Below are 9378 nucleotides of genomic sequence, written 5' to 3'. Positions count from 1 at the left end.
TTTTGATTCTTTATAGTGTTGTTTATCATTAGATATATTCAGTTTGATTATATTTATTCAATTTGAGTTGGATTTTATAGAAAAAAAGAGTGATGTCTGTTAAAAAAATAGTGGACTGTTTTTTTTTTTTTTTCCACCATTTGATCAAATCCAGTCAATATTTTACAAATCATGTATTAAATTTATAGGGTTTTGATTCTTTGAAGTGTTGTTTATCATTAGATATATTCAATTTGATTATATTTATTCAATTTGAGTTGGATTTTATAGGAAATAAGAGTGATGTCTGTTAAAAAAAAAAAGGACTGTTTTGTTTTTGTTTTTTTCCTCCATTTGATGAAATTCAGTCAATATTTTACAAATCATGTATTAAATTTATAGGGTTTTGATTCTTTGTAGTGTTGTTTATCATTAGATATATTCAATTTGATTATATTTATTCAATTTGAGTTGGATTTTATAGAAAATAAGAGCGATGTCTGTTAAAGAAAAAGTGGACTGTTTTTTTTTTTTTTCCGCCATTTGATCAAATCCAGTCAATATTTTACAAATAATGTATTAAATTTATAGGGTTTTGATTCTTTGCAGTGTTTTTTATCATTAGATATATTCAATTTGATTATCTTTATTCAATTTGAGTTGGATTTTATAGAAAATAAGAGTGATGTCTATTAAAAAAAAAGTGGACTACTTTTTTCTTTTTTTTTTCTGCCAATTGACCAAATTCAGTCAATATTTTACAAATCATGTATTAAATTTATAGGTTTTGATTCTTTGTAGTGTTGTTTATCATTTGATGTATTCAATTTTATCTGATTTATTCAATTTGAGATTGATTCTTGAGATTGAACGACTGATGTCGGTGAAGAACTGTATTTTTTTTTTTTTTCCTCAATTCAATTGATTTTATTTAATAATTTGATAATAATGTGTTAATATTATAGGGCTTTGATTCCTTATAGTGTTTTTTATCAAAACATGTATTAAATTTGATGTAATTTATTCGATTTGAGGTGGATTTTTGAGTTGGAATGACTGATGTTAGGTTGGTCTGTGAAGAACTGGGTTTTTTTTTTTTCATGATCAATTTTTTTGAGAAATCTTGATTTTTCAAAAAATATTTTTTGATTATCATGAGGAATTAAACAATATTTTAATTTTTATTGTTAAATTTCTAGTTCAAAAAAGTTGCATGTTGATAGATTATTTATGCAAAAAAATACATGTTATTATTTTTTTAATGCAAAACTGTATTTTTTAATTTGTTGTTAATGCAAAAAAATACATTAACGAATACATGTTGTTAAACTGTATTATATTTTTAATGCCGTTTTGCATTAAAAAAGTATTTTTAATTTTTAAAATTTTTAATACAAAAATTACACATTGTTAAACTGTATTATCATGAGGAATTAAAGTGAATATCATTGTAAAAAAATCGTGGCATGTTGTTACATTTTTAATGCAAAACTGTATTTTTTAATTTGATGTTAATGCAAAAAAATACATTAACAAATACATGTTGTTCAACTGTATTATATTTTTAATGCAGTTTTGCATTAAAAAAGTTTTTTAAATTTTTAGTGCAAAAAATACATGTTGTTAAACTGTATTATCATGAGGAATTAAAGTGAATATCATTGTAAAATATCATGTATGATAATTATATTAGCTTGCAATTATCAATTTTATTATTAAATTTTTAATGCAAAAAATGTATGTTCTTGATAATTGAGTTGTAGGCATGTTTGGAGCTTGCTTTTTTTATTATATTATCTTGCATATTTGTAATTGAGATGTATGAATATTTGGCATGTGTGATTTATACAGACTTTTTTTTATCTATAATGTTGCATAAATATATTTTTTTTTCTCAGTAGGAACTAATTCATATTTGTCGAAATGAAGATTTGTGCCAAGTCTATATGTATTGGCATTCTGAATTACTATACCATTGTAAATATATTTTTTATTGATACTATATCAATGTAAATTTATTGTTCTTTATGTAGTGGCTGATATAGGCTATTTTTATCTATAGTGTTGCATAAATAAATTATTTTTCCCAGGAGGAATTAAAATATTTTTGTCAATAGAAGTGTTTTGCATTAACTAACAAATATAACTTCACGAACTACCCCTACATATTATCACTACACATGGTGATTATTTTTCATGTTCAACTGTCAGGTTAATTTTTAACCTTTTACATTTTAAAGTTGAACCATGGCAATATCTGCAGAAGACCCTGCATGGCAACATGGGGTCAGACTTGATCCCAACAAAAAAAACAAATTTATTTGTAATTACTGCTAAAGAGTGATAAGTAAAGGGGTACATAGGTTCAAGCAACACTTGGCAGGGGTTAAGGGAGATGTTTCTGCATGCAATAGTATCCTTAATAATGTAAAAAGCAGATGGAGGCATTTCTCAAGGCTATTAAAAGAAAAAAAATTGCAAAGCAGATGATGGATGATGAGATAGTTAGTTTATATACGCCATCAAGCGGAAATAATCTAGAAGAGCAATATAATAATGACTTGGAGGTGGCCACAAGAATGAGTTTACATGAAACATACCAGAGGAAAAGCGGGTTTAGAATGCCTGGTGGTTATGACATGGGCATGCATGATGGGCCTAGCTCAGACATGCATGGCGGGCCCAGCTCGAGCATGTATGGCGGGCTCAGCTCAAATATATATAGAGGAGTTCTTGGCAATATATATCCAGAAGAATCAGACGTTGAATAAATTGTTTCTAGGTTACCTAGGAGTGCCAGTATTGCAGGTCATGGTCGTATAGACCCATTTCTCTCAAAGCCTAAGTCACAACAGATGACTCTAAAAGGCATGATTAAAGGTACAAGAAACATGTTGGGGAGATATGTTGGTAAATGGTTCTACGATAAAGAGATTCCCTTTGATGCAGGCAATAGCCCATATTTTCCACCTATGGTCAATGCAATCCAGAGTGCCGGGCTTGGGGTAAAACCCCCTACGGCATATGAGCTCAGTGGGCCAATATTAGATGAAGAGGTGGATGAAGTTACAAAGTGGATTGAAGAATATAAACAGAGTTGGCCAAAGACATGCATTACTCTCATGAGTGATGTTTGGTGGAATAAAGTTAGCAAAAAAGAGTTTTTAAACTTCTTGGCCTATTCCCTAAAAGGTACAGCTTTTTTCTCTAATAAAGACATATCAGAGACGAACAAGGATGTAAACTTCTACGTACAACTATATGATTAGATAGTGGAAAAGGTGGGAGATAAGTATGTAGTCTAGTTTATTACTGACAATGCGCGTACATGTGTTTATGCGGGCAACAAGTTGATGGATAAGAGGAAGCATCTAGTATAGACCCCATGTGCTGCACACAACATCGATCTTATATTAGAGGGGATCGGTGAGATCAAAATTGTGAAGGATACTCTAGAGAAAGCAAGGTTGGTGTCGAGATTTATATACAACCACTCTAAAATTTTATTTCTGTTTAGAGAACACTCTAAGAAAAAAGAGATAATCAGGCATGCCATAACCCGCTTTGCGACCGATTACCTATCTGTGGACTCCATTCGGGAATATGAAGGTACATTAAAGAGATTGTCTACCTGTGAAGAGTGGTTAAATGACCGCCTCTCGAAGTCCAGTACCGGTATAAAAGTGGACGACATAGTCTCAAATAGGAGGTTCTGGTTTTGATGTTCCAATGTTGACAAGAAAGCTACCATGGGTATCCTTTATGAAGGTATCGAGAGGGCAAAATCAGCTATTGGAGAGAAGTATAGTTTTGCTAGCAAAGTGATCGAGACTATAGAAAGGAGGTGGAACACCAAATTTGGACATCCAATTCATTATGCTGGTAAATATATATTTATATTATTAGAATGTTTCATTTTAAATCATTTTTTTATGAAATTGTAAATGATATTTTTCTATCTATATATTTTCTAGGTTACTACTTCAACCCAAAATTTTTCTATTTGACACCTGAACATCCCTACAATATTATAGAAGGGGTCAGATACATTATTGCAAGGTTGGAGAGAAGCCATCGAAACTAAATAGCAGCAATACAAGAGGTATTATTTAATGTTTGGGTAAGAACTTTATTGAGTTGTTATATTTGTGAGGAATAATGCATTAAAACAAAATATATTTGTTTTAGCTTGTTATGTATAAGGATGCTATAGGATCCTTCGGAACTAGACTTGCCAGGAATTTTCGAACTAAGATGGATCCAAGTTATCCCCTCGCTAATTTTGTTCATTCATATATTTAATCTTAAGAATTGTTCTTGCCCTTATAATGCTTTTTGTATTTTAATCCAGCTGAATGGCGGGAGATATATGGTATTGATGCATATCACTTAAAGAGGATAGCAATCAAGGTGCTCTCCTAAACATGTTCTGCTATTGGCGGTGAGCGCAACTGGAGTATGTTCCAATGGTTGCACACTACTTGGAGGAATCGACTCGTTTCGGAGAAGCTTCATAAACTAGTCTACGTTCATTATAACTTAAACTTCCGAGAGAGACAAATAAGAAGGAAGCTTGAAGACTATGGGCCAATAGACTTAAACACAATATTTGTCACAGACACAGTAGACTAATGGGCAGTAGAAAAGGAGGAGCCAGAGTTGCACAAAAGAGCGTTTCTTGAGGCTATCGGTGAGGAAGATCTTGAAGAAAGTGATGAGCAGCATGAAAGAGGAAGCAGCCAACGTATTCACAATTCGTCGGAGATGTTGGTGATATTGCACCTAATGAGGGAAAGTGGGAAGGGGCTCTAAGGGAAAATGAGAGAGATGATGATTCTGAGTCCACCTTATCCCAGCCATATTATTCACATATCGAGTCCCAATAGCAACAGTGTAGGGATGAGCACGACAATGTAGGTGAGCATGAAGGATGGACAAGCTTCGGGGATTTTGGATTGAGAATACAACAGAATACTAACACTCAGGGATTTGGGTATAGTCAGACGCCTGCTAATATCAATGATTCGTTTTTGGATCGTATCAATGAATTGTCAAACGAATTCAATCAATGGCACTAGCGTGACCAAGAAGAAGAACGACGTCGTCTGTCATTTTATTTTTAGAATGTATGTTACTAATTGTATGCTTTATTGTAGTTCATGTATGTTGATATACTTATTCCATGATAATTCTATGTTTATCCTTTTGTGTGATGTAAATTAAATGATAAATAGTACTTCATGCAGGGAAATAACATATCAATATTCGCATATTCATGCAAAGAAATGAAAATTCTTAATGGAGTACCCTCATTTCTTATTGAATTCCTAAAAAACAATATTTCTATTGAATTTTAATAATTTTTTTGGAATTTTTTGAAGCTTTAATTTGACCGATTCTCGATCTGAATCGCTGATTCGTCGATCCGAATTGATTTTTGAGGTGCCTAATCCAGGTCACCGATCCGCTTTTTAAACCATTGCCTGTAAGGCTAATCTATTTCTTTCTCTCTAAGAATTTTCATCCTAGACATTCTTTTGTATGAATTTTCATCCTAGACATTCTTTTGTATGCTTTTGAAAATACTTGCACAGGCACGTGAGCTCCACATAGTTTATTGTGCAACTAAAAAGGAACGTCACCTTTGAATACAATGATAGTAAAAGATCTTACTCATAAGAGAGATTACTAGATATTTGGAACAATGAAAGAGATGGTCCCCCATTCCAACATTTAATTCATTTAGTTCATACTCACACCTACGCATCCTCATAGTTCATGATTTAGGGGTTGGAAAAACCAATTATCCGAAAAGATAAGTGAATAAATGTAAAGGGACAACATATAACGTACGCATTTATCTATTTAATACCATCATGTTTAAAAGAACATTGCCATTATAACTACCAAGCAGTTATATTGTACATAGGTAATGCTCGTATTTCAAAAACAAAATAGTGATAACAATATTAAACAAAACTTTTATACAATAAAGTGGAGACAAATACATGAAAAACCAAACACAGAGCGACGAATGGTTATGCTTGCAATTAACAAAAATCTAATACTCTCTATTGACAGTGCTGTATTATTTAAAAAAATAAAGGAAAATACAAAAATAAAAAAACAATATTATCCCTAAACAACAAAAAGAGATAGCATATATGTAAACAACAAAAAGAGATAGCATATATGCATTGCTATGGTCCATCTTCTTTATGTTTCAAATTCACTCTTTTGACTTGTATTGCTTTATATTCATCTATGCCACAATATTGCTCTACAGGGATCTCTATTCCATTTAAAATACATATCATTGATAATAAATCAAAGAAAATTGATCACAATACACCTAACGTATAAACTATTTATTGTAAGCATATGGATATCTCATGTTAGTATTGATATACATCATTACTAAGGTTAGGTGTCTAGACATTAGTTAGTAAATATCAATAATTATTGGTGTCTATCCAGAACTGTTACTAGCCGTATATTTATACGGAGTCTTGTATATTCTTTATTAATCAATAAAGAGAGAGTTCTCTACAATACTATGAAATAATATTCTTTGGGAGCCTTAGGCCCAAATATACAGAAATACAGTTTCTAACATGTTATCAAAGCAAGGTTCTCTGCGATCTTGTTTCGGCCTTTTGTAAGCAGGGCTTGGGCTTTCTCTGCGATCTGTAAAAACTCCGTTTCGCCTCTCACGCTTCTCTGATCTTTGTTTGGTCTTCTGCGATCTGCCCGAGATTGTCTTATCTCTGTTGGGCTTCTTACAGTAATTCTCTCTCTTGCCCTTTTGTTTCTCTCTACTCTCCCCCTGTTTTCTCTCAATCTCTATTCTCTGGTGGCCTCAGGTCTCTCTAATCTCTCTCTATATGCTCTCAATCTCTCTACTCTCATCTATCTCTCTCGATTTCTTTCTACTCTCTCTCGGTCTTCGTATCTCTTCCTTGTTGTCTTATGCCATGGACCCCCCACTTCTCACAAAGCACACATTCCTACTAATATTCTGATTCCTTGATCTCTATCCAGAACTGTTACTAGCCCTATATTTATACGAAGTCTTGTATATTATTTATTAATCAATAACGAGATAGTTCTCTACAGTATTATGAAATAATCTTTTTTGGGGTCCTAAGGCACAAATATACAGAAATACAATTTCTAACATTTATCAGTCTATCAATCTCAACTATTGCAACTCATAATTATGTGTGTTTCATTGAGCTTTTTGAAGTGCAATTATAAAAAACAAATAAAATGTTAACTAGTGCATTTGTGTATTTTTCAAGAAATATCCCAAATAACAAAATCGTCAAAAACAAGAGTCTGAAGAACTTTATATTGAGAGAGAAAGAGAGAGGTGGTGATATCCATTTAGCATGTGAGCTCATTAAACTTTTGAGTTGGCATGGCCTTTGCCTCATAGTCTTGTGATAGCAAGGCTTTTGAGCTGCTCATACTATGCAATTATATTGAATGTTGAGAGAATTGTGTTCTAGATATGGTATTTGGATATCTGCCACTAATACTCTCTCCACAAAGCTCTCAAGGAGATACTCTTTGAACATGTTATTATCTAGTTCCAAATTTTAGTATGAGGCAAAACAAATGGTGAAATATCCCACTAAGTTGAGTTAAATTTAAAGCGGTATGTCCAATGCTCACTTCATCTAAAGAAGTCACATTACCAGTAAATAATTTCCTTTATGATTGCAACAGAATTAGAGGGAAGCCATACTGCTAGAAAAACACATTTCTTGTTACTTGTAATGAAGGGGATACTTTTTATAGATAGTTTTGAACTCTCACTCTCTCTCTCTAATATGGATATGAGCTCTTTGTTTGCCTCCCAAATGTGAAGGCCTATTAAGCTCACCCTCTCTCCCCTTAAAACTTCTTTGTCCTTAAAAGACAATCAAAAGCCCTCTAAAACTTCTCTGTCCTTAAAATACAATCCAAAGCCCTCAAACCATTATTATTCTTTGTTCTTTAAAAGCTAGTATTATATCTTGTACTATTCGCAACCCATTATCTCCATTTTGTCTTCTCTTGCATCCACTCCCAAGGAACCAAACCCATCTGCTCCATTTTCTCTTATTTCTATAAATACATTGTTGTGGTCATTAATCATCAATGTAAGCTAGAAATAAAGACACATCAAAAGTAGGTTTAGATATGAGGATAAATGCATCCACTCCCAAGGAACCAAACCCATCTGCTCCATTTTCTCTTATTTCTATAAATACATTGTTGTGGTCATTAATCATCAATGTAAGCTAGAATAAAGACACATCAAAAGTAGGTTTAGATATGAGGATAAATGCATGCACAGCTTGTGATTTTGTCTGCATTCATGCATACGCCAAGATTTGGAAATTGCGTTTTAGCAAAAGAAAGAGTTAGTCATTGATAAGCATGTTTCATTTCCTGTAACCTTCTAAGAAAGAATTAGTCATTGATAAGCATGTTTCATTTCATGTAACCTACTAAGTATTTGAAGTTCACATATAGATATACCCATCGATGCCTAGATAACATAAATTATTTCAAGACTTAATTCATATAAGTTTTTGAACTCACCACCTTGAGCTATATCCTGTTGAGGCACTTTTCCAAACACTTGGTGTGCATTGGAACCACACACATTGAGATATAAAGATTTCTTGCGAGCCTATTAGCTTTAGTCAAAGGTTAGGTTGTATAATTCATTTTAAATAACAAACTATATAAAGAAGTTAGAGTTGTTACGACATAGTTTTTCTTGATTTTGAATATAATATTATACATAAGAACATGGAGGCACTCAATGGAGAAAAAGTAAATGGTCTCCATAAAAAATGAAAAAACAAAAATATAAAGGAAATAGCTATATATGGATGGACTGCAAATCACAAATAAAGGAACTATGAATAGAATGACCAAAATGAATAATAAATAAGTCTCTCTTATGGACACAATGAACTTCCACCCTCTCTCTAGTATAATAAGCATGTAAAATGTCCAAACCCAAAGCCCAAATTGTACGGATGAAATCTGGAGAAAGCATCCAGGTTGTTCCTAAATATGTTACCACTTCTTACTTCACTATTTTTAAAAAAAGAATAAAAAAATTAAGATCAAAATATGCCTTTTGAAACCCATAGAGACATGCAAATGAAAGAGAGAGAATACATGTTACTTATCCACTCTGCAACTAATCTTTTTCATAGAAAAAGCTGAAAACTTGCAATGAACTTCCAATGAAAACTAGATAAAAAACGCCTTGACATTTTGGGGTGATCATTAGAGGCGGAACTCATTCTTTTAATGGATGGTGTTGATTTTGTTGAGGAAGGCAGCCTCAGTGAGAACATAAATCATGATTCTAGAGAGAGAAAGAAAATGAAG

The sequence above is a fragment of the Amborella trichopoda genome, chromosome 9 (assembly GCF_054954075.1).
Source record: "Amborella trichopoda isolate Santa Cruz 75 chromosome 9, AtrichopodaSantaCruz75HAP2 v2.0, whole genome shotgun sequence".
Lineage (NCBI taxonomy): Eukaryota > Viridiplantae > Streptophyta > Magnoliopsida > Amborellales > Amborellaceae > Amborella > Amborella trichopoda.
This window is presented reverse-complemented; position numbering follows the sequence as displayed.